The sequence below is a fragment of the Nymphaea colorata genome, chromosome 12 (assembly GCF_008831285.2).
Source record: "Nymphaea colorata isolate Beijing-Zhang1983 chromosome 12, ASM883128v2, whole genome shotgun sequence".
Classification (NCBI taxonomy): Eukaryota; Viridiplantae; Streptophyta; class Magnoliopsida; order Nymphaeales; family Nymphaeaceae; genus Nymphaea; species Nymphaea colorata.
The window spans coordinates 3,403,616-3,430,717 of record NC_045149.1 but is presented as its reverse complement, the minus strand read 5'-3'; the positions used below and the strand labels follow the sequence as shown (position 1 = coordinate 3,430,717).

The 27,102-nt window shown below is 38.4% G+C and overlaps 1 long non-coding RNA gene across 1 annotated transcript in view; it reads right to left on the bottom strand.

Moving 5' to 3' along the window:
• The window catches only part of LOC116265447 (uncharacterized), a 29,735-nt gene extending 8,247 nt beyond the window's left edge, over nucleotides 1-21,488 (bottom strand). The window contains exons 1-2 of the long non-coding RNA XR_004175033.2: nucleotides 21,150-21,488; nucleotides 12,122-12,218 (exon numbers count right to left, since the gene is read on the bottom strand). This is a non-coding gene — a long non-coding RNA (uncharacterized LOC116265447). The remainder of the gene's footprint in view (nucleotides 1-12,121; nucleotides 12,219-21,149) is intronic.
• Between the last annotated feature and the right edge of the window lie 5,614 nt (nucleotides 21,489-27,102).

The window sequence follows — 27,102 nt, the reverse complement described above, 5'->3', positions numbered from 1 at the left end:
ACTTTCCATATTTCCATTTTACCCCTCATTGGGACAAAACATATTTTGGTTATCAAACTGATCTTGAAAATATGCAGTCTTTCACCTAGAGCTGATTGAATCTACCCGGCTCGGGTGCCAAACACTTAGGACCAGAGCCTTAGAACTTAGTCAATGAGCCAAATGATCTTTGTGTCCCCAAACCTTAGAACTCCTCTGGAACCAAACCATGATAATTGTCCAAGTAAACACAACATACTAAACTTAGTCAATTGCTAAATTTTAGAACCTTTGATCTATAGAGCTTCGAATTCACTTTGAACAAGTCCATCTCAGTGAACAGCTCAGATTTTAGCTCACTTAAACTATAGATGCTAGAACAGCATTTCTAGCTTAGTGCGTGCATGAATCTTGCATCATGTCACTCTCCCTCCTGCCTAAGATCTAGCTGAGCTACACCCAGTCCCAACTACATCATGTTGATCTATGCACAAATGCATTACTATCATGCCTACCTTCTGTCAAGCTCAAATGGCTTAGAATTAGTTCAATTTAGTTCAAGCTGAATTACAATGCAAAATCTCTAGTTTTAACTGAAAATGAACTCCACTCAGCTAGAGTGAACTAAGTTCGAACTCATAAATGTATCTAGCATGATCAACTCCAATTTCCTTTAGAAGCTAATCCGTTCATTCATTATAGATTCAGTTCATTTTAATTAGAAAGTAGTTATGAACTGCTTCTAACTAGACTTCAATTCCACTTCCTTCTAAATTGATTTGAACTCAAATCTTTGGAATCAACACTAAATTTTTAATGCTTTTGTTCATATTGGACTTGATCATATGTTCCTAAGTTTAAATTGCATAAATCATATATGTGGACAAGCTTTCCATTTTTAGCCCTCACATAGGACCCTTTAACAAGGGCAAAATCATCCATTCACTTCTTGCATCTCATTTTGCTATCAAACATAGGTTATATAATGAATCTACTAAGTTTGTCATTTTATATCTTCAGAGCTTGATTCTATGCTTTTTAGATCTCAAATTTCAAATCCATGATGTATATTTGTTCCAGATATGAGCCTTTTGATCTGAATCTTTGGTCCATATCTTTCGTCAAATCTAGGATCCATTCTCTAGAACTTTCCCTAGATTTTTAATCATGATCCATAACCATAGTCTTGGTTCTTTGAATCTAGGTTCTTTCAATCTGGACACCTCTCATTTTAGCAACAATATTGAACTTTATATAATGTACTGAAGTGTCTATCCAACATATATGCTTCATTTTCCATGTGTCTCCTTGAGGGAGGATGACTTTTGCCTCTAGAACCCTTAAGCAACCCTCTAAGATTGATCATCTTTTGTTATTTCTTGATTCCCTCTCTACACATTGCTCAAAGCTCAAGTTGGTGTCTTAAAAGGGGAGAAATTCTACTTAAGTGCATATAATTATTAAATTAGAGAAAATAAAATCTTAAGGTCTCATGTCTAATTCAAGTGCTTAGTTCAAGTCAAGTTAGTGATGAACTTAGTTAGGGTCGTCCAAGTCTAAGTGTTCTTCTTTCTTTCTTGGTTTCATAGTCGCATGCCTTAGGTTATTTCTTGTTTTTCCCAACATGCTTAGGTTGACCGTTATATCCAATGCATCCATTCTGGAACTAATGGAGCCCCCCACTAAACACAAGGAAGTCGTAGAGGGTTTTCTGAGGAACGTAAAGATAAAAATGAGGACAACTCCAGGATGAATATGCCTGGCCCAAACTATGGGTACTACTATACAGTTGCCAAGGCTGAAGTGCTACTTATCGCTTGCTTCCAGACAAAATGCTTTTGGAAGCTAATTTATCTACATAAAGCGGTTGAGTTCAATCATTTGTGTGCCAAAAAGCCATGGTAAGGAATGGCTCCACACCTTGTCAAGAGTAACGACCAAATTCTAAAGCCTATGGTTGTGCACCCTCTACTTGCCACAACCAAAGCCATTGTTAAATATATTTGACTGTCTGTTTGAGTTATTCTACAATATTAGGAAGTTGAAATGTGTGTCTTCTATTGTTATCTTATTTTAGTTGGATTAAAATTATAATTCTGGTTACCACCAGCCCTAATCTCTTTTAATTCTAAGATTAGGGTTACATTAATGATAATTTTGAATGTTCTCTCTCTTTGGTCGTAACATGGTATTAGGTCTGAGGGTGTCCTAATGTCAGCAACCAAGTAGGTTCTCCGGTGATTCCTTTCTTCTGCGACTTCTTCCCTTTCGTCCCACCCTCTCTCGTCCTCTTACCATCGCCCTTCTCTCTTCCTCATTATCCACAGAAAGGTGGTAAGAGAGTAGGGTCTGGTCATGCTGTGTGGAGGAGGGCATGATCACGCCTATGTGGAAGGCGCGATCAGATCCTCAAGTGGATCGTGTGGATCAGGATTTATCTGCTGTTCATGGATGTTGTTTAGGGTATTGAAGCATAGTTGATCTGTTGTTTGTGGATGTTGTTTAAGGCATGATCAGATTCTCATGTGGTTCGTGTGGAGTAGAATTTATGCAGAATTTATCTGTTGTTCATGGATGCTGTTTGGATTAATGTTCTTTATAATGTGCATTATGGACTGCTAGTCGTATGAGCAGTTGTATGTGGGCCAAATAAGATTGGAGCTGTAGTAGTCATTGGCTGAAACTGTTTTAATCAATTATCTTCTCTTGTTCTACTGATCAAAATCGACTTAGGTTTCATGATTATAGATTCTTTTTTGTTGCCTATCTTGTGATATTCTTATGATTTCTGTGGTCAGTAAGAGATATTTTTTTCGGTTGTAGTGGACTACTGCCTCTTATACACATATATTGTGCGTCAATTTTTTTTGATATTTTACTATGGCTGATGGTAATAAGTCCAAAGGTTCTATTGAATACAAGATGGCTGAAAATTTCTTCTCTTATGGAACCATGATCAAGCTGGTTTAGGGTGTTCATGATGTTTGTGGCTGGTCATAGGAAGAAATATACCCTTGAAGAAAATGAACCTACCAAAAAAAAGAGAAATATGCTGCGTGGGATGAAGACAATAACATTGTGATGTCGTGGAGTATGAACAACGTAGAGTCTCGTATAGCTCCAACAATTGCATACTACACCAAGGCCAAAGATATGTGGTTTTTACTGATGATGAAGATATATTCTCATGCTTCCAATGTTATTAAGATATTACAAGTGGAAGGGGAATTATACAACGTACATCAAGGTGATCATGACTTGTCCTAGTATTTTACCACATTGACCACTACATATAAACGGTTTAAAACCCTTTCCCACCTTGCTAGCATTGCTATGCATCACACTTTGAATCCGCTATGGTAGATAAATTTCTTTCTAGGTTATCTTCAGAATACTCTATGGCAAAGGCACAAATTCTCATAGGCAGCGAACTCCCAGACTTAGTAGATACATATAATAGGTTGAGTCATCTTGTAGTCACTTTCTCTCAGCCCACACATGACACACCGGTCTCTGCACTTGTGGTATCAGGAGAACATGGCCATAGTTCTTATGTTGGAGCTAGGGACGTGGTATAGGCCATGGTGCATGTCATCGCAGATTTTAGTGCACCTATTGTGGCAAATTAGGTCATTTAGAGGATGAGACAAGCATCCTCATCTCCATTCCGCTGGTCCACTAGGGCGTGGTTGAGGGAGAACCACTGTAGGAAAAGGGTCTTCTTCATTTCATGCAACTTCTTCACAGGCTACGACATATATAGTTGAGTCTCCTACTTGTTCTCCTATACCTACATCATATTCTCTTAACTTAAGCAAGGATGAATATAATCTTGTTCTCACTTAGAGATCCTCATCTACATCTGCCAATACTGCTATAATGGAGTCGGCCTTCTTAGTTGGTATCCCTACCAATGACCTAGGTATGATATGGATTATTGATTCAGGAGCATCCAGACACTGTTATAACTAGCCATAGATGTTTTTATCATTAACCAGGTTCACTACACCACAACACGTCAGACTAGCTAATGGCAAATAGTCCCCATTTTGGGCAGCAATAATATCTATCTCCCATCCTTAGGCACCATTGCACGTGTGCTATATGCTCACCGGTTTCCTGTTAATCTGTTATTTGTTAAGCAACTGGCTAGTGACTTATAGTGTAGACTCATTTTTTATCTTGGTTCATGTTGATGATTGATGGTGGTCATGAACATGAGGGACTCTATTTCCTTTGTCCTAGTAGATGTTGTTGCATCTTCATTCACATCGAGGACCTCTCCTTTGCATTGGCATCTCAAATTAGGTCATCAATCTGTGTCCAAACTTCGTCACATGTTTCCAGATATTTCTGCATCAAAGTCTTTCTTATATGATGCATGCCAATTAGGTAAGCATACACGAAGTAGTTTTTCTTCGAGTCAGAGTCCATCTAGTCCAAGTCCTTTTGATCTCCTTTATGTTGATGTTTGGGGTCCTAGTCGGGTTTCTTTTCATTTGCGTTTATGGTATTATCTTGTTTTAGTTGATAATTTTACTAGAGTCAATTGGGTATTTTTGTTACGAAAGATATCTGAAGTTATTTGTATTTTTCAAAAATTTGCTAAGCAAATAAAAAGTCAGTTTGGCTTCATTGTCAAAAGTATTCGCATTGACCATACTCTTGAATTCAAATCTTTAGTTCTACTTCAATTTTATGTCGATCATGAAATTTGACCATAAATGTGGCCAGCACCATCTTGTTGCGTACTCATATGCCCGCCTATTTTTGAGGTGATTCTATTCTTACCACATGCTATCTCACTAACTGTAACGTTTTATGTCTCTATAGAACGTTTTGGATTGGGTCTAGATCCATACCCAAACCCCACCCGCGTGAGAAGGAGCCTGATGCCGGCTCTCTCCCCCCTTCGTTCTCTTGTTGGCTCGTGCAATGCAGATCTCTCTCGCTGTTGCACACCATGCAAAGAAACCAAAGGTAGAGGACAGTGCAGTGATGGTGGCGCACAGGTGAGCATTGTCGGTCTCTCCCTATCTCTTCTTTCTTCTCCTCCTCCCTCTCGCTATTCCGTGTTTGTCTCCCTCTCTATCCGAGTTAGCTCTTACTCCCTCGTTTGCTTCTCTCACGTTCTCTCTGCTCATTCCCCTCTCTCTGTCCTTCACTACACTCTTGTCCCTCTGTTCGCACTCTTCCTACCGCCCGTCTCCTCCCACTCGCAGCCCCTTCTCACTTTTAGCGTCTCTTACTCTCACTATCACTGCCGTAATCCCTACACTCTCCCTCTCACCTGTTTTCTTTTTGCCCATGCCAGATTGTTGTTTCTCCCTACCCATGCATGTGTCATAACCAGCCGAACCACCTCCCTCACAGCTGAATTCCCTCTTCTAATGACAGACCCCTCTTTTGATCTTTCTTCACCCATTCTTACCCTATTTAGTGTTGTTTGATCGGATTACAGCTAGGGGGGTCCGTCTTCCCCCTCTTACCGACAATTAGGCTGTGTTGTTGGCAATGGCAACAAACAATCTTTGGTGTTGGTGCTTAGTCGAGCAGTTGGTGTGGCTGTCGGGAGTACTACAGTAGTTAGGTCTCTAAGAGTGGGGTGAGCGAGGCCTAATCGAGCCTAAATTGTCTAATATTTTTTGTTAGTGCATGTATAATTATTATTTGAGCATACTAAATTCAAGATTGAATGATTTAGAATGCATGTTTGAGACTTTACTATATTAGGAAAGGTCTAGGACTATTTTGGAGGGACAAGGATCTATGTATATAATTATCAATTTAGCATGGTGAGGCTAACAATTGAAGCGATCAGAGTGCATGGTAAAGATTTTGATGATGTTGAAAAGTTTTAGTACCATTTTAGTGAACTCATGATATATGCTATTGTTGGTGTGCATACATCGTTCGTTAGGAAACCAACCCATTGGATGGCTTTGTGAGCTAATGCTACCTATTGGCACCCTTTTGAGGCAATGATCGACACCTCATTGATTCTATTTCTCACTGGTATAGATTGTCAAGTGAAACCAATAGAAAACTTATCACTTGAATATTTTTGCAGGTACACAGGGCACATCGAGTAGACCTTAAGCAGCAAGATTCGAAGCTCGAGGTAATTTTGGCGATGCGCGATAGGTATGGCAGCATTCCAAGCAAATCCCTGCCTGGATCCAAATTTAGAATGCATGCCTTTTAGGATCGTTGGATGCTATGATTGTGTTGTGTTGTATGAATGTATGCATGCGATTGAATGATTATGAGATTAGTCGAATTTTGTAAACTACTAAGCAATGACATATGCATGTTAGCAATTATAACTGCTTAGGACAGATTAAGTGGGGTATCGAGTCGAGTACCTCCTCAACCCTGATTATGCATTAGAAAGAATCTAAAATGATAATTGCATAGGACAACTATTAGTCAATCACAGATCGAGACGACTCTTCGTGGTTTGGCTAAGTTTTGTATGATGTGATTGATATGTTTGATTGATGTGAATGTTGCAATATTTTCTATGTGCACTATCGTGGGCATGATGCAATTGAATGAATTTGAAGAGTAAATATACCCGTAGAGTTATGACGGCTAGCTAAGAGCATTGACTATGTGTGTAGCCCTCATAGGGAGGTGTCTTGAGGCATGGGTGCACTCATGAAGTGAACCAACCTCGTATGCTAACCGGTCATTTTGTGAATGTGTTTTTATAATGATAAGTTAATAACGAATAAAGGATGAGAGGCCAGTGGGTTATGGCAATGTGTTGGGAGATGTCCCGCCCTAGCCATTGGTCTCACCTGCTCGGAGCGCAGGTGGTGCAAGCTCCCAGGATATTGTTGTGCGATGTACTTGGAGCGTTGGGCTCTAGCCTTCCCAACCTGGGTGTCCTAGGGAAGACTGAGCAACTCTCATTGGAATTCACACATCCATGGATGATTGCTCTACTGCTGCAGCATGAATGGATCTGTATCATTTTGGGCCACCACAGGGGTTGTCTCCTGATTGTAGGTCACCCGTGGTGTGCACGTGCCTGTGTTTTGCACCCACAGAAGTTGCCAATTTACTAAAGAAAATGTAAATGAAATGATTGTAAATAAAATGAATGTGAATGAAGTGAACACGAAGTGAATGTAATTATTAAATGCGTTAATTATGGTCAGTGAGTGGTCCCTACATGTCATTGAGGGGCTGCCATGATAAGTTATGTGACTTCATGCTACTATCATGAACAATTCCTTATTGTATTTGTGGATGATAGATTGATGCACTCAGATAGTGAGGCAGAGCACAAAGTTCATTTAAGGAGTGTGTTGGGATTTTGTGCAAGCATAAGTTATATGCTAAGTAGTCAAAATGTGAATGTTTGCTAGATAATGTGAACTTCCTTGGTCATGTGATCTCAAAAGATGGAGTTTTAGTTGATCCAGCTAAGGTGTCGGTGGTACAGAATTGGAGGATACTACATAGTGTAACTGAGGTTAGAAGCTTTTTGGGATTGACAGGATACTATCACAGGTTTATACAAGACTTTTTGAAAATAGCTACGCCATGACTAATCTATTAAGAAAAGGAGTGAAGTTCGTTGAGGATGAGGGGTGTGAAAAAATTTATAAACTCTAAGAATAAGTTTACCACCACACCTATCTTGATGCTTCTATCTTGTAATTCTAGATCTGTGGTATACACCAATGCATCGAGAATTAGTTATGGTTGTCTATTGATGCGACATGGTCGTGTAGTGGCTTATGTATCTAGATAGTTGAAGACACATGAAAAACATGATCCCACTCAATATTATCCCATATAAGTTATGGAAATGTGTTGGGAGATGTCCTCCGCTAGCCACTGGTCTCGCCTGCTCGGAACAAAGGCGGTGCAAGGCCCTAAGATATCATTGTGTGTTGTGCTTGGAGATTTGGGATCCTACCTTTTCAACCTGGGTCTCCTAGGGAAGGCTGAGCAACTCTCCTTGAAATTTACACATTCATAGATGATTGCTCTACCGCTATAGTGTGAACAAATCCGTATCATGACGAGGGTTGTCTCTCTACTGTAGGTTGCCTATGGTGTGCACGCGCCTGTGTTTTGCATCCACATGAGCTGTCAATTCACTAAAACAAGTGTAAATGAAATGAATGTAAATAAAATAAATGTGAATTAAGTGAATATGCACGAAATGAATGTGATTATTAAATTTATTAATTATAGTCAGTGAGTGGTTTCTACATGTCGTGGTATATGTGAGGAGCTGCCATGACAAGTTATGTGACTTCATGCTACTATATGATAGTGTTTATGTCTTTCATACATGTTACATCCTAAATTTGAGCCTTTACCTTAGAGGGTTAGAAATTTCTTTAGTTTGTTGCCATACTGCGAAGGCTAAGACTTCTGTTGTTTACTTTTTTAGGTTTTGGTGGACCTGGGGCAGTAGGTTGATTATATGACTCAACTCACATCCTATTGAAGAGATTTTGGGTCTATTGTAGTGCCGGGACATCATGTTTTGGTCTCCATGATGTCTTGTTTTCGTTAGACATCAATGTTGTGGTTTTGGGGTAATTTTGTCATATGTGTTATTGAGAAATATGAAGTGATTTTGTATGAACTGAATTTACTATATAATGAAATGTTTGTCTCATCGTCTTTTGATGTGCATAGCTCTTTTTGAATCGTTGTGTCATGGCACCTCGATGTTTTATGTTTTAACAAAAAAATTATTTGGGGGTAAAAGGGTTGGGGTGTGACACTAACAGATTTCCCTCATTTGCCATCCAAGGACATATTCCCATTCAAATATTATATCTAGATCATCTGTTATTTCATATACATTCCAAAGTATTTGGATGCACTTGTTTTACACACATCTTACGCCCAAACAAAAGTAACATACTGCCCAAGCCATCAAATGTGTATTCATTGTATATTTTGCCAATCAAAAGGAATATCAATGCTTTGATTCCCAAACCAAGAAAGAGATTATCAGTGTGGATGTTACATTCTTTGAGTCTTGTCCTTACTTTTCCTCTTTGAGTCCCACTATATCTGATATTCTAGTTTTTATTCCTTTTCCTATTCTTCTAGTGTCACTTGAGTTTATTCTCAACTCTCCATCTATGTCATGTGAACGTTTCCTTGATCCTCCATTAGTTTACACTCACCATCAAGGTCCCTCTCCAAACCGCCTACCAGAATCTTCACAAGAGGTAAGTTCTACTGATAAGATTGACTCAGACATAAATGATGACTACTCTACAAATGATCTCCCTATTGCTATTCACAAGGACTAGTGACAGTGCACAATGCATCCGATTTCTAACTTTGTTTCTATTGACTATTTGAGTATAAGTTTAGTGCAGCTTGATCGAGCTATGTCTAGCCACATTATCATGTCTTCTCACCACCAAACCTTATTAGATTCATGGTGGAAGCAAGCCATGCAGGTGGAAATGGATGCTCTTCTTTTTAGGGAGACTTGGGACTTAGGTGATTCATTGATGAATTGCGATGTTGTTGACTCCAAATGAGTATTCACCATCAAATATCATTCAGATGGTTCAGTATAACGATTCAAAGCATGTTTTGTCGCTAAAGGCTATACACAAACTTATGGGATTGACTTCATTGAGATTTTTTCGCTTGTGGCACGGTTAGACACTATTCACTTAATTATAGCTTTTGTTGTCCTACAGGATTGACCTTCATTTAAACTTGATGTGAAAAATGCATTTTTATATGGACATTTCTCTTAAACTATTTATATGCAACAACCACCTGGCTTTAAGCGACAGAGAGAGTGTTCCAAGGTATACAAACTAAAAAAAACCATTTATGGACTTAAACAGAATTCCCGTGCATGGTTCCATGAGCTAACATAAGTGGTATCCAAGTGTTGATTTCAAAGATCCCAACTTGATCACTCATTGTTCATCAAGCAATACACATCTAGAATAGTGATATTGATTATGTATGTTGATGATATTGTTCTCACTTGGGAATGGAACCAAGAGATAGCTCACACAAAGGAATTTCTATAGAAGTACTTCGTCAAAAAAGATCTTGATCAACTCCATTATTTTATTGGTATTGAAGTGACTCATAGTAATAAAGGGGTTGTACTGTTTCAAAAAAAAAAAATACTCTTGATCTTTTGCAAGAAACATGTTTATTAGGGGCTAAATCTGCCATAGTTTCACATTCATGAAGATGAATCAAAGATTTTTTACTCTAGATCATACAAAACCCTAATATGGAAACTCCTATACTTGTCTGTCACTTGACCTGACATTAGCTTTGCTATGAATAAGATAAGTCAGTTTATGGAAAAACCCTAAAAGGTTCATTAGGAGGCTGCATTAATGGTGGTAAGATAGTTAAAAACAGCCCTGGAAAAGAGGTTATGGTTAAAAAAGGGAGACTATATTGTCATAGAAGCCTATAGTAATGCTGATTATACAGGGTCTGCAGATGACAAAAAGTCTACTACAGGTTTTTGTGTCTTTATTAAAGGTAATCTTATTTCTTGGAGGAGCAAGAAACAGAATGTGGTTGCCTGATCTAGTGCTGAGTCTATATAGGGCTATCACCCAAACTATAGCTGAAATGTCATGGGTCAGATCAGTGTCTCTAGATTCATTTCAATGAATCTCCCTATGAAGATGTATAGTGATAACAAGGCAGCAACGTATATTGCAAACAACCATGTTTTTTCATGAGAGGACGAAACACATTGAAGTAGATTGTCATTATATTCAGGACTTGGTACAAGGAGTTATTTTTACTATTCATGTTTCTTCTGAAGATTAGGCAGCTGATATTTTTACCAGGGCTCTTCCCATAAGCGATTTCTTGAGAAGATGTAACAAACTGCACATGGTTGATATCTATGCTTCAACTTGAGGAGGAGTGTTAAATATATTTGACTGCCGATTTGAGTTATTTTGCAATATTAGGAAGTTGAAATGTGTCTTTTACCGTTGTCTTATTTTAGTTGGACTAAAATTATAATTATGGTTATTGCCAGCCCTAATATCTTTTAACTTCGAGATTAGGGTTACGTTAATGATAATTTTGAACCATGCACCATGAACCATGATAAGGAAGATAGTCAAGCTATAAAAATAGAACAAAAATTGCAGTTGACTACCATGCACCTGAACATCAGCATAATTCTTCTCAACCTACAAGCAAATATTAGAGATTTTTTTTTACTTCTAATTATGTTTAAGAATCCGCTAGGGAAGTATGTCTCTTTAAAAAATTATATACCTTACCTACCAACACCAAACAAGATGAATGGCAAGAAAAGAAGCTAAGTTGATTAATATAAAACATACATGAGGTGGAAAGTCATGCAAGGTGAGCAGAATATATAATTAACCAACCAGGAAATACAAAGAAGCAAGCAAGTGTCTAAGCTTGCTTTTCCCTGGTCATCATAATCCTCATTTGTAGCAGAATTGAGTTCATATGCCTCTAGAATCAACCTATGTCGATCAGAAAGTCCATGGCATTCCTTCATTACCTTTTGTGTAGAAGAAACATATGGAAAAATAAACCAAAGTAAAGGTCTGGATGGGCACAAAAAATTAGCAAAGCGGAAGTGTGACTGCAGTAACAACATTCAATAACTCAAATACCAGAAATGAAAGGTGTAAAAGAAATGGTCTTTCAGAAGAAACACTTTTGAAGCATGCGTATTGAAGTTTAAACAACATTTGTACAAGCTATTAAGAGAACCATTTGTACATTCTGAAAAGCTCCTTCTCAGTTCAAAAGCTATCTCTATAGACCCGATTGCAACATAGGCACAACAATGCTTCATATTTTCATTAAAAAAAAAGAATGGATTTGACACAAATACTAATCAATGCCATTGAAGCTACCTCAATAATAGAATTATAATACAAAAAATGATCTCTTCACCATATGCTATTGGCCTGACCACATAAATTCCAACCTGGTACTGCCCATCTAACAATCACTCTAATTCACCATCATCAAAACAGACATCAATTAAAAAAGATGATATATAAAAAAAGAGAAAATGTGAACAATCCATGAAAAGGAAAAAATAAGAGTAGCAAGCAGGATATGGGAGAAGCAATAAGATAGTTGCTAATTATTATAAATGTACCTTGGAAATGGCGTTTTGGTACTTGGATGATTGGCATAAGGCAGTAAGGGAACCTTGAGGGAAGTATGCCTGCTTAAAGCACTCTCAAGTTGTGGCGCTGGAAGCATGCAGTTACTAGTTTCAATAGACTTCATATTCCCATTCAAATTTCATGTAGTTCACTATGGTTATTCAACAACCCATTATGCAATAAGTGAAAAAATAGAAGGAAAATAAATTAAAAGAACCAATTCTTTCTCAAGATTAAAGCAAATTAAAACACCCAATAATTGACCGAAGTGCATATGAAAAATGTCTTTCAAAGCCTGAGATGCTGGCTTTAAGTATCATGATATGAATTTTTCCTCAAGATGCTTCAATGCTGATGGACTCCACAAAAGAAATCCATTCATTTTTCTTGTAATATCATACTTGTAGCTAGACCAAGATCCATTCTTTGATCTAAAATTTAATGAACAAGTGTCCCTTAGTTCAAAACTTCCAGCTCCATCACATATCAGGTACATAAGATTGAATTTATGATCGTATTTTGGTTCACTAAATGTTTAATTATGTGAAATCAAGGCATCATTTTACAACTAGTCCAACACATAGGAATTACTGGTTCGGCATTTTCCCATCAGGTCCTTGACACGGATGCGGGTGCCGGTGCGGAGGATGTTGGTGCCGGTGTGGCACATCCCAAGAAAAATTGGGTGCAAGTGGCAGGGTTATGTATGTATGTAAATTTATTATATATATAAATATATGTATATATATATATATATATATATATATATATATATATATATATATATATATATATATATATATATATATATGCACACACACACACACACACACTGAATATATATAATAAATTTACATAGTTGTTTCTAAGCTTGATTTGTCTCTTTTTTTTTTTTACTTTTATCACTGTAATAAAGATAGCAACGGAGAGAGAGAGAAGAGAAAAAAGATTTTTTTTTAAAAGAAAAACATAGGTGTGGTTGGGGTGCGAGTCGGAGCCACACCCACACCCGCAGCCCACGTACTGCACTGGCGTCGCATCGACGCTGGTGCTGAACCTTTTTGAAGAGTCCGTGTGGCATAGTTTCTGAGGTCATGAAGTAGAAAAATATGGAGATACAAAGACCTGAAACCTATTGAGTTTTAAGGCAAGAGCTAGCTGTGGCACCACAGAAAGTGCAGAGCATATATTCATGGTCTGACTGTGAGTATGAGTTATCTGTCTGACAAATTGAAATGTCCAACTGATGTAACTAATGATCTATATTAATGAAGGCAATAACATGCCAAACGAATATGTTGTTCTAGGGTGGTATTGTACCTATACTCTGTAAAGCACAAAAGCATCTCCTGTAAATGCTCTTTTTTGAAATAGTGATGCTCTAGTGTGGCCATTGACATAAGAATATTTATTCTTCCGAGCCACAGAAAATCACTATTTGCTTGTGTCTTTGTTTTTTTCTTTTTCTATTTTTTGATATCTAGATTGTGACAATGCCCACTGATGGAGCCAGAAATTTTGACTGGTTGGAACTTATTAAAAATTTCAATTTTTTAGGGACACTTATATATATAAACAATCAAATATTTCAAGCCCCTAATGTAAAAATAACATATTTCATGGGGCACCAGCCCCATGTGGCTCCACCACTGACAAGGCCTTGTTTCTTGTCAGTTGAGATTTAATTAACCATGCAAATATAAGTACCATGATTGACTTTGTGAGGGTCAATCATATACAAGCAAACAAGTTATGAGAGTGAAGGCATTTATAATTAATCCTTCACCAATCAACAGGCCATATTGCAAAAGGGTGCTCAAGAAACCAACCATTTCTTTTCAAGAAAAAACCTATCCAGTGAATGAAAAAGTCTCATGAACTGGGAATTGTCTTCTAGAGTCACATTAAAAAAAAAAGTTTCATTAAACTCCACTTTTTTTGGTAACATATGTGAATCATATCCAAGTGCATGGAGGTAGGTCACACCACTACTATAAAAATTAGTTCTTGAACCAAACTGATAGACCTGCTAATTCAGTAGGCTGATTCATCGATCCAGCTAAATAAAAAATGTTAAATTATTTTTAAAAAGAAATGAATATATTAGAAATTAGTTGAAAACGAAAAGTAATATATCTAAAAATAGTTAAAGCTGACCCATGTCACCCCTGAAGAGAATATGTTTCCAACAGTTCTATTTGGATTTGTTGATTCTAACAACATTGGATTACATATCTCAGACTAAGTAATTCTAATATTTGTCCTCTAATAAAAATACATTAATGCTTAGTGAAATTGGTTATTATTGGCATTAAGATCAAATATTTAACAATTTGGAGTCTAAACCACCCCCAAGAATATATGGCATGATCAGTTCTGAACTTGTTCCTGTTTCAGCTACTGACAAGGACCAAAGAGATCACTCCATTAGACTGGATGGTCCAAGATCCTAATCCCAAAATGCAGGACAAGTTTGGTCCGACATGAGACAGTTATGTTTTCTAACTAGTAACTACGGCAAACTTGGCCATCCAACAAAATGCGAAATAACTATGTAATAGGTATCCGACTTAGAAACCATTTAGACAAAAACCAACAGAAATCACATGCAGTAAATAAAGAGGAAAGTATTTAAGAACATAAATTAGAGGTAAAGAAAACGAAAGAAGAGAACAGGAATTAACGTGGTTCAGCTCTGGTTGAGCCTACGTCCACAGTCGGAAGACACTCAGATGATTTTTATTGATAAGAAGATGATTTACAATGCTGGAGTAGAGGCCCTTTTATAGGCAAAACAATTACGTATTATCATAGGCAGGATTGTTCTTGCCTAGATTAGATGAAATCTCCATCTGATCCCATGATTGTTGCCTTTGCATATCTTCTGAATTTTCTTCCTTTCTCATACAATCTTCCGTTAACAGCCTCATGCGTTTTTCCAATTTCTGGTTGCCGTTTTTCTCTCTATCTGATTCATCGTCTTTATCCGCTTTACTCATTCCATTAACATTTCCCCTCAAACCGAGCCGCTGCTGGAGGCCGAGTTTGTTCTTGAGAAGATTAAAGATGTGCTTTGATAAGCTTTTGGTAAAAAGATCGGTGACTTGATTGTTGGTTGAAATGTACTTAGTCTCAAGTTGTTTTTGAGTGGCCCTTTCTCTTACATAATGAAAATCAATCTGAATGTGCTTTCTTCAATTATGAAACACTGTATTTGCCATCATATAAAGAGAGCTCTTATTATCACAGTGTAAGATTAGAACTTTCATAATCTGAATTCCAATGTCCTTCATTAAAAATTGCATCCATGTAAGTTCTGCTGTTGTCGATGCTATGGCTCTATATTAAGCCTCGGTACTAGATCTTGCTACACTATGTTGCTTCTTTGCACTCCAAGATACACAATTAGCTCCAAGAAAAACACAAAATCCTGTAGTGAATCTCCTAGTTTGAGAACATCCAGCCCAATCTGAATTTGAAAAAGCATATAAATCAAGAGTGCTTTGTATCAATATGTGTAGTCCTATGTGTATTGATCCTTTGATGTACCTTAGAATTATTTTAACCATTTGATAGTGAACCTGAAATGGCCCATGCATAAACTAACTAACATAATTGACAACAAAGGAGATGTCTGGTCGCATTAGAGTCAAGTATTGCAAGGAACCAACCATCTGCCTGTAGAGAGTAGGATTGTCAAATTTAATTTCATCACCTTTATACTGAGGCATTTTCAGGCTCATTGGCATGGTACTTGGTTTGCAATCTTCTATCTTTACTCTTTCAAGAATGTCTTTAGCATACTTAGTTTGACATAAGAGAATCCCTTGTTCTGTCCAGGTCATTTTCACTCCTAAAAAATAACTCAATCTGCCAAGATCTTTGATAGGAAATTCCTTGCAAAAGTTATTAACAAAATTTTGCAAAAATATGAAACAATTTTCAGTTAAGATCATGTCATCAACATATACAAGGAGCACAATAGTATTAGAGTTTTGATGCAAAGTAAATATAGACAGATTAGCCATGCTAGTGGTGAAACCATAATCAAGAAGAAAACTGCTTAATCTAGCATACCACGCACGTGACGCCTGTTTCAGACCATAAATAGCTCGCTGCAATTTACAAACATGGCCTGGTTTTGTTTTATCTTCATACCCAGGAGGTTGTCTCATGTATACATCTTCACCGTGAAGAAATGCATTCTTTATATCAAGCTGCCTTATTTCCCACCGTCGAACAGTAGCAATGGAAAGGACCATTCTAATAGTAGTAGGGCGAACTACAGGAGAGAAGGTTTCATGAAAATCAATTCCTTCTTTTTGAGTGAATCCCCGAGCAACAAGTCTAGTTTTAAGTTTCTCCAGCGTCCTATCTGATTTGAGTTTGGTTTTAAACACCCATTTTGAACCAACTAGATTCATCTTGGGATCATAGGGTATAAGTCTCCAGGTTTTATTTTCATCTAAGGCTCTAATTTCTTCATCCATAGCCTTTTTCCAGCCTGGTTTCCAAGAGCTTCATTAACACTTGAAGGTTCTTTAGGAATATCTTGGTACAAAATATGTAAGTTGGCATACTTGGGATTTGGTTTAAAGGTTCCCACCATCGATCTAGTGACCATTGTTCTACTCATAGCGGAAGGAGGATTAGTAGTAAAAGTATGCTCACCTTGTTCCAAGTTGTATCAAGAATACCATGATCACCTTCTTCCGAGTTTTCAATCTGTTTGTGAACCGACTATTCATTGACTAGTATAGTGCTTTCTTCATTTCTGTAAACTTGATTTTGTTCCATGGTGTCAGTCGTGGCTGTCTGATACTCATCCTAACCGAGACTATCCAGCAAATTGTGAACCAACTGTTTATTAATCGGCATATTGTCAATCAGAAGCTCTTGAGATTGAGAGTGAGTGCCAATATCACTTCGTTCTTCCTCATGAACGTCATTTGTTTGAATAGGATTGTCATCTTTGGGAACCATTTGCTCCATGTTCTCTTGTTCCTCATTGAAAGAAATCAGATATGAAGTTAGAGAATCTCCATCATATAATTTAGCAAGATCTTTATAAGGAGATATCCTTTGTGACTGTCACTATACCCAAGAAAAACACATGGCAATGATCGAGGCTCCAATTTATCTTTTGCATAATCTCTCAAGGGAAACATCGACATCCAAAAACATGAAGAAAATCATACTTAGGATGTTGCCCAAAAAGCTTCAAGTAAAGAGAATCCATTTTAAGAGAAGACAATGGTAGCCTATTGATGAGAAAGACAGCACTGCTAAAAGGCTTCAAACCAGAAACGCTTGGGAACATTGGCATGCAACATCATAGGTAGACCTAGTTCCGTGATATTACGATGTTTTCTTTCTGCTATACCATTTTGTTGTTTAGTATATGGGCAAGAGAACTGTTGTTTTGTTCCAAGAGACTTTAGATAATCTCTGAATTTTGTACTAGTATATTCTCCTCCTTCATCTGATTGAAAAACTTTTATCTTTTTATTAAATTGTGTCTCAACAAATTCTCGAAAATGTTGAAAACAGACAAAAAAATCAGATTTAAACTTCAAGGGGTATAGCAAAGTGAATCTAGAATGCTCATCAATAAAAATCACATAGTAACGATAACCAAAATGAGAAGAAACAGGCGCTAGTCCCCATAGATCCGAGTGGATTTTTTCAAAAGATTCAACAAATTTATTTTCTCGTTCAAGAAATGGCAACCTACATGATTTGCCAAGTTGACAGCTATGACAAATAGAAGTTCTAGGAACTGAAGAGCAAACATTAATCAAATTTTTCTGTTGCAAAAGTCTCACAATGCCATTATGAAGATGTCTTAATTTGAAATGCCATTGTTCTTCTGAAACACACCAAAATCTAGAAGAAAAATATGTTGTATGCCTGACCTTGCCGTCACACTTGCTGCCCTGTGCTACTATTTTCCCCGTTCTCCTGTCCTTTATAAGGCAACATGAGGAGGGAAATCCTAAAACATATGGTAACGCAATAGTTAACTGACTGACAGAAAGTAAGTCTTTCTTTAGTTTTGGAACATATAGAACATGAGAAAGAGGAATGGATGATTCGCCTGTAAAAACATTAGTGTTACCGATATGAGTTATAGAAAGAGGCATGACATCCCCAACAACAACATGATCACTTCCATTATAAGCAGAGATTTCAGAAATCTTACCAGGATTCCCAGTCATGTGAGCTGATGCTCCAGTATTGGCTAATCATTCTCAGTCATTTCTATCATCAATAGTAATGGCGGGGAGTTCTTGTTGGGCACCCCCGGCTTGGTATGCATGATTAAATAGTTCAAAACACTGATTGCAGAATGATATTTGGTATGCATGATTAAATAGTTCAAAACACTGATTGCAGAATGATATTTCTTACCACAGATTTGACAAACAACGGGGTTTTTGTTTTTCTTGTCATCACCATTAGAAGTAGGATTGGAATTTTCATGTGGCCAATTTTGGTAATGTCCTCATCCTTGGTAGTGGCCACGTCCTCTATAGCCGCGTCCACGCCCGCGACCACGTCCAGATTGTTGATGTGTCATGGCCATGATAGGAGGAGTGAGACTCTTTATCCGGGAATCAAAACTTTGAAGAAGAGAAACAACCTCTTCATAAGGCAGAGTAGGTGGTCGAAGCATTGATGCAAAAAATGCTTTGTATTCTTCTCCAAGTCCTTGAAGCAGCTAGTAAACTTGTGCCCCTTCGTCAAAAGATTTTCCAATAGCTGAAAGATCGTTGCATATTCGTTTGAATTTTCCTATATAGGCTTCCACAGAATCATCATTCTTCTTAAGCGAAGTTAGCAAATGCGTGAGGTGGAATTCTCTTTCATGCGACTTACGAGAGAAAGTATTCATAAGAACCCTCCAGATATCCTAGGATGTCTCAAGGCCAACAACTAGGCCAAGAGTGCTTTCGGACAACGTGCAGGTTATCCATCCCTTGATAAGGCGATCAATCTTCCTCCAAACAATAAATTGAGGATTGGGCATTTTCTGAGAAGAAGAATTATCAATAAGTTCTGGTGGAGCAGTAACTTCGCCAGTAAAAAACAAAACCCTTGAAGATCTTGGCTCTCAACCAGTGCCAAAATTTGTGTCTTCCATAAGAGAAAATTTTCAGCTCGCAACTTGAGAGAAACAAAATTTGCAACATTGACAATATAAGAATAAGGGAAAACAGGTGTTGAAGAGGACGCCATTGAAGAACGATTCCAGCCGTCTATAAAGATAACGCCGGTTTTGAAAATAGAGAGGCGAAAAACACAAGCGGCTCTCTTTGCCCTATTTCATAACCAGGGGCGCTTTAAAATTCAAGCGCTGCTGCTATAAAGTGCCAAAAAATCTGCAGATGCACTGGAAGAATCTGCACTCGTTCAGGAAACATTTGGACTCTGGCTCGATAGTTAGAGTGGTCGATTTTAAACAACGCCAGCAATAAACGCTGTCGTGAACAGACATGCAGAACTTCCTCTGTTCTGCCTCTGTTTCCCCTCTGTTTTAGCAACAAGAAGTGGAACGTTTCGCCGTAAATAGCAGAAACATCGTGAGGGTGATCCTAGTGGAAGACTCACACAGTTTCCTCCACCGAATGGCGCTCAGACGAAGGAGGAGAAGGCGACCCAGATGAGGGGCTAGTGGCGAGAGTACCTATCTCGATCCAGCAGTTGTAAGAAGATGATTTACAATGCTGGAGTCGAGTCCCTTTTATAGGCAAAACAATTACGTATTATCATAGGCAAGATTGTTCTTGCCTAGATTAGATGAAATCTCCATCTGATCCCATGATTGTCGCCTTTGCATATCTTCTGATTTTTCTTCCTTTCTCATACAATCTTCTGTTACCAGCCTCATGCGTTTTTCCAATTTCTGGTTGCCATTTTTCTCTCTATCTGATTCATCGTCTTTATCCTCTTTACTCATTCCATTAACATTCCCCCTCAAACCGAGCCGCTGCTGGAGGCCGAGTTTGTTCTTGAGAAGATTAAAGATCCTCTTTACTCATTCTATTAACAAGAGAAAATTGGAGATTGATACAGAATCACTAGAAACTAGAAAAAACAAATGACTCTCTCGAGGATGCTGCTTAACACCATGCATGTTGTAATGCATTAGAAGTTTAGGGCCTGTTTGGTAGGAGGGAAAGGGAGGGAAAGGAAGGGATGGAAAGGGAGGGAAAGGAAAGGAAAGGGAAGAGAAAGGGAAGGGAAATGAATGGAATGGAAAGGAAAGGAAAGAAGTGATTAAAAAGCTTGTTTGGATACAAAAGAAAGGAAAGGAAAGGAAAGGTTAATACTTTACAATAATATCCTTAACAGTCAAAATGTTTAAAAAATTAAGAACGTGAAGGAAGGGGTATTGTGGGCAGTCAACACTTTGTTCCTCTCTTCCTTTCCTTTCCTTCCCAATCCGTCCGATTTGAGAGGGATTGCATTTATACTACACAATCCTTTCCTTTCCCTCCCTTCCCTTTCCCTCCCCTCTCAACCAAACACACTTTGCCCTTTTCCCTCCCTTTCCCTCCTCTTTAGTTAGTCAACCAAACAAAGGAGGGATTGCTCAATCCGTCCCTTTCCTTCCCTTTCCCTCCAACCAAACAGGCCCTTAGATGAGAAACATCAAAATCATTGTCACAAAGCAAATTCCAATACTTGTGAAAGATCTACAGAATCCCAACGAGGAACAGCATTATGAGGCCAACTTCAAATTCAAACAGAAACACATTGAAAAGGATCTCTTTCATGACACCTACACATCATAAAGGGAAATGATCCTGATTGTTATACATGCCTAAAAGCTCAAACCTTCGATCAATCCTTGTAACAACAATGAAAAGGCCTTGCAAATAGGCACAACACATAGCTAGGGTTGCCTCTATATGACAAGGGGGAGAGAGAGAGAGAGAGAGAGAGAGAGAGAGAAGAGAGAGAGATTTTGGTTAAGACGTAAGGATGCCCTGTATACCAGTCTATGGTACTTACCTTATTGGTCGTGCGAAAACAAATTTGCACGAATTGTTTGATTGTTTTGCCACCGACCGGTGGTTGACACAGAGCTCTGGCGTCGATGGCCACGATCATCCTACAATGCCTCCAAATTGCATGGCAGATAGGGATTTCCTGATGCCACTACAATCCGTCGCCGGCTATCAGAGTAACAGACTGTATCTCCGATCCCATTTTTCAATCATTGGAGCTCTCTTGCAACGAACTTGTGGACCGTCGAAAATTGCTTCGGAGGTATCTCCATTTCAGCAAAGGGATGGCAGCAGCGTCGATAATGGGGAAGGTCACCTCTTCGTCAGCCACCCTCATAGTGGCAAGAAGATGCTGGAGACACGATCGTTGCATGTCTGGCATATATGGAGGCAACAAGCAAATGTATTTTCAGCAATTGCAACCAGAAAACCCGATTTTTTTCAAAAGAAAAATGATTGAAAACTGGTCAGCCAAGAAAGAAAGGCAAAAACATTGAAAAAAACATGGTTTTTCTTTGTTTTTATATTTTTTTTCATGTTTTTTCTTATTTTTATTTTTACATTTTTCGTATTTTATTTTTAAGATTTTGACCACCTTTTTCTTCTAAGATTAATTATTTTAAAAATTTATTATTTTTTCCAAAAAAAATATCATTTTAAACCAAAAAAATCACCATATAAAATCCTAAAAACGATATTTATGGCTATCATTGCAGTTGACGAGATTAAGGATGGACACCGGGCCACCGGTGGGTACCTGGAACCCAGCCCCACTCAAACCTAGGCTCGGAAAAAAGGGCACCAAGCCGGCCCGATAATTTATCGAGCCAACTCGGTTGGGCCCGATAAGTTTGGGTGGGCCCCATAATTTTTTAATATTTACTTTATTAATTTATATGTAAATATAATATTTTACAATTATTAATTATATTTGTATATTATTTATATTAAAAATATATTTTTAATTTAATTAGGCCGAGGTCGAGCCGGGCTGGGGCTCGAGTTTTAATGGTCAGGCCGGGCCAAGCCTAGATTTCGAGTGTCGGGCCGGCTCAAGCTCGACTCCTTATCAGGCCAGGCCGACCAACCAGATGCCCAGGCTTAAAGCTGTATAAAAGCATCTATTAACTCGATGCAGATGTGAGACGAATTCCATTTATGCAGCCCTCGAAGGGCAAGCCTCGACAAAGTTTTAGATATTTTTTTATTCCTGTTTTATTTTTATTTAATTTTCATATATTCTTTCATTGTTTGCTAATAAAAGGGACAAGTAGGGCTGCACCCGAAACTACCAACACGCATGAATGTTGAAGCCCTATTGGGTGATAGGGCTGATGCAAGGTCCATACCAGCCCATATACGAAAACCATTGTATCGGACCACTCGGCGTAGATTATGACAATGCTTGGATGCCAAATAGCAAAAATATCACATTTTTGTAAAACCAAGTTTTGGGGACATTGAGTTTTGGTCAAACTCATTTTTCATGTCATCCAAATACAATCAAAGTTTGATTTTGGAAGCAAAACCAGGTTTTGCTTTAAAAAAACATAGTTTTAGGTTGCCATTCAAACGCTACCTAAAGAAATCTTTGCAGAAAGACGAACTTGGAAAGGTGAAATATGGCACCTTTCTTGAATGACAGATCTGCCACTAAAAAATGAAAATAGTGTAGTAGATAGAAATTGACGGATTGTGAGCAATAAGCTTACTCTGTTTTATCTGTTTAAAATCATTCCATCCTTTTTATCTATTTAACTTTGTTTCGTATATTCTTCTTCATTGTATAATTTTTTGTGAAAATCACCACCTGTTTAATTAATTAACTGACATATATAAATTTTATTGTTGTACAATTTATAAAGCTTTCATAACCACTGAAATATCACCCACTTGTATAAAGGTGTATTTTGTTTTTTTATTAAACACTATAGGGGCAGTAAATGAACTGGATCGATAGATTAACCATACCGGCCAGCCCACTTCCACTGCAAAGGGAAACGACAACGGTGATCATAGCGGAAGGAAGCTATAGTTTGGCAATAGCACTGAAAAATGTCACCGGTATAGGGTTTTCCTTATACTAACCTTACGTTCATGGGATAAAACCGTTGAAGAAGGGAATTCAGCAATGCCTTTTTCCTGAAAATGAACTGCCGAGGGCACAACGTTCATCGGTCATCTGAGAACGCAAAAAAACTTTCTTAATTGGAACACCTCCTCCATCGGCGTGCAACCCTTTCTTCTCTCCTCATAGTCTAGCCTCCCTTTTCCCACAAACCTCTTGTTGCAATCTCGCTGCTTTACCACAAATTTCTCATCACAGTCTTGCTGCAGGTGCTGCGCCTCTCCACCACAGGTAATCATATCTCTCTCTCACATTACGATTCACCCTCTGAAACAATATACAGTTTGTGAGTAGTTTCGGATGACTTGAGCTCTCTGATTCATCGATTTAAGGAGTGTCCTGAAGTTCGCTTGAAACATTGGCAACTTTCTTTTTTCACTCTGAAAGTCGATATCTGCACGTAGGGACCAAGGTCTCTTTATAATGAGCAATCAACAAAATCTAGTACAACAATGACCTATTCAGTTGACGCAAAAAAAATTTTGTCTCCTGTTTCTTTGAATTTCTCAATGACTAGTTCTCTTGTTAATTTTGAGTAAAAAAAATGAAAAAATCATGTTATTATATAAAAGAAAAAGAAAATATATTTCTCGTGTTATTTTCTCGAGCGTTTGTCGCAAGGTTGCACGATCTGCATATTGAAGTGCAAGCGGCAAAGGCTGTATTGCTGAAGAGAAGTTCCTCATACTGACCGTGGGAGTGAATGACAACATAGTGGGGTACACTGTAACACCACAGAAGTTTAGTCCCGTATCGAAGATTGTGAGGGATCTTCAAGGGCTTATAAAGGGAGGCTTTAATGAGATGATTGTCCTGGTTCCTAGCCTTTTTGAGGTTGGACCCGAAACTGCTAGGGGGCGGGTTGGGATCCGCCGAACTAGGGGCTCGAGCCCAGGAGTGGGTTGGGTTGTTATAGTGGTATCAGAGCCGGTTCAACACTCGGACCTGGGGTCCCACACACGCGGACGCGTGTGCCTTAAGGGGGGTGGATTGTAACACCCCAAAAGTTTAGTCCTGTATCGAAGATTGTGAGGGATCTTCAAGGGCTTATAAAGGGAGGCTTTAATGAGATGATTGTCCTGGTTCCTAGCCTTTGTTTTCATTGTGATGAATGCTGGGACCCAAGCCATGTGTGACAAAAAATTACATCTGTATCTTGTGGAATGACGAAAACAATGAAGATGTGGAAGGAAGCGATGAGATCAACGGCGCTGATAAGTTGGGGGATCTGCCAACACTTGAAATTTCCCTACATGCACTTATTGGAGATGACATCCCGCAGGTTATGCGAGTGCAAGGGAACACCAGTGAACATTCTGGTTGATACTGGATCCACACACAATTTCGTGTGTGGGAAAAACTGCAAAAGTATGCAGCTGTGTTAAAAAGGAGCAACTAGAGTTTAAAGTCATAGTTAGCAATGGGAGTTCTCTCATTTGCAAAGGGAAGTGTCCGCAGGAAACCATTGAGATACAAAGGCAGCAGCATTTTCAAGTAGAGCTATACCCATCGGCCATGGGAGGGGTAGATACAGTACTGGGAATGCAGTGGTTGAAACAGTTGGGGAACGTGGAGTGGAACTTCATAAAGATGAAGATGAAATTTCAAGGGGACTAGGGGAAGATTGTGCTGCAAGTTGCTCATCCGGATGTGCAGCCAATGAAAGTGGAGCATCAATTGAATAAGTTCAGCCGTCAAACGGTTCGAATGCACCTCTTGTTAGCAATGCAACCTCCTCCAGTTAAGGAGGAGGCTACTAAACCTGCAGGCTACTCTGCTGGTTCTACAACTTGTGGCGCATCATTTGCAGATGTATTCACAGTGGACCATAGAATTGAGACAGAATTAGGAGCCAAACCTTGCATTAGGCAACATGATGAAGACTTTGAGACAGCTTTTGGTGAATGGGATAAAAATAATTCCAAAGTCAAGTCATGGTTACTTGGAGCAATGAAACGTAATATCGCTTTAAGTATAGCCAAATTTGAGTGTACTCTAGATATTTATGATTATCTTAGGTTGATGTATGTGTAGTCAATCTGGGCAAGAAGGTATAAGTTGGAGCAAGATTTGAGAAGTTTATGGCAAGGGGATGAGTCTAGTCAAGCTTTCTTTGTAAAATTTGAACAAGTATCAGAGATCTTGCTATAATGTTGCCTAACGTAAGGTGTGCAAAGTGTAAAGAGTGTTCAAAAATGTAGAAAACTTGAAGCAGATGCAAGAGAACAGCAACATGTTATAGATTTTCTGATGGCTTTAAGGACAAAATTCGAAAGCATAAGTTGGAATCCTACACCGTCAAATTTTGGCCTCTTTGGGTCAAGCAGTGTCTGAGTTCATGGCCGAGGAGACCGGGAATAAGTCCTTAGGAGGTAAGAGTGCACAAGAATCAGTTCTCGCCGTAACCAAAACTTATGGTGAAAAAGGAGACAATGAGAGACCTATCGAAAGAAGAAAAGATATGAGCAACATTCGATGCAATTATGTAAAGAATTGGGTCATATGAAGTTCAATTGCCCAGTTTTAAAGAAGAAGAGAGGAGTTTATATTGCTAGTTCATCCGGAGAGGAAAAGAAGAATGATGAGAAGGGTGTGACAATGTTGCAACAAAAAGAAGTCTCTTCTTTTGGAGATAAGAATCATTTGTCACATGCCAACGTTCTTGAGAATATTCAACAACTCCTGGCTCATAGTGAATTAGCTGCCTCCACTTCATCTATATGTCCTTCAGGTGATGCTTTTACAGGTATATCTTATATGAATTTTAATTGGCTTCTTGATTTAGGTGCCTCATGTCATGTGACATCAAATGAAGACTTTCTTACAGATTGGCACTCACGTTCTGGTCCCTTTAGAACTACAAATGGTTCTTCTATATCTATAGCCTAGTCTGGTTTGATTACTCCCAATTTTGATACCTTCACAACTGGACTAAAGGTATCAAAGTAGTCCACATTCTTATGTCAACCCGCACACAACCAACCACACATTGTATCTTTCAGTAGAGCCATTAGATTTCTTTTTCATTTTGAAAACCCATTTATAGCTAATGATGTCATAAGTAAGAGATGAAGGAACCAAAACTAGGTTTTATTGTGAAACAATGCAGCATATTCTTCAGCCATCACAGCCTTCCAATGATCACGTTTCACAACTTGCGTAAAGGAGGAGGGCACGGTTTCAAGTAGAGAGGTGGCTCGGTCTTGTGTGGCCAGGAGGGTTTTAGGTTTTAGTGACCCAATCTGAGATCAAGTCACCAAATGGTAGTGGTCGAGTAGATGATGGTTGTGGGTTTTCATGATGAGAAGGAGGCTTAGGTGGTAGATTGATAGTAGGTAGAGGTTCAATCTTTGGAGTTTACTCAGTAGCTTGTAATGGTTCACTTGCTTGTGAAATAGGATCTTGAGAAGGGTCAATGGGTGATGTCAAATCGGACTCATTTTGTGTGGTTTTCATATGACATGGTGGAGAAAAAGTATTTCAAGAATGTGAGATGTTGTGGTTGAAGATGTAGTGTTGGGAATAATATGCTCCTCCTTGTATGGAAACTCGTGCTCATTAAAGATAGCATGTCGACTTATAGAAATTCTTCAGTGACAAAATCAAAGCAGATGTATCCACGTTGTTGCTCACTATAGCCCAAGAAGAGGCATTTCTTGCTTTTGAATTCTAGTTTATGCGCATTATATGGCTACAAATATGGATAACATGCACATCCAAAATCTCTTACATTCTTATAATCTGGTTGTTGCCCAAATAACAAATAGTATGGAGTCTTCATTTGAATAATGGGTGATGGCTTTCTGTTAAATAAAGAAATGTGAGAAAA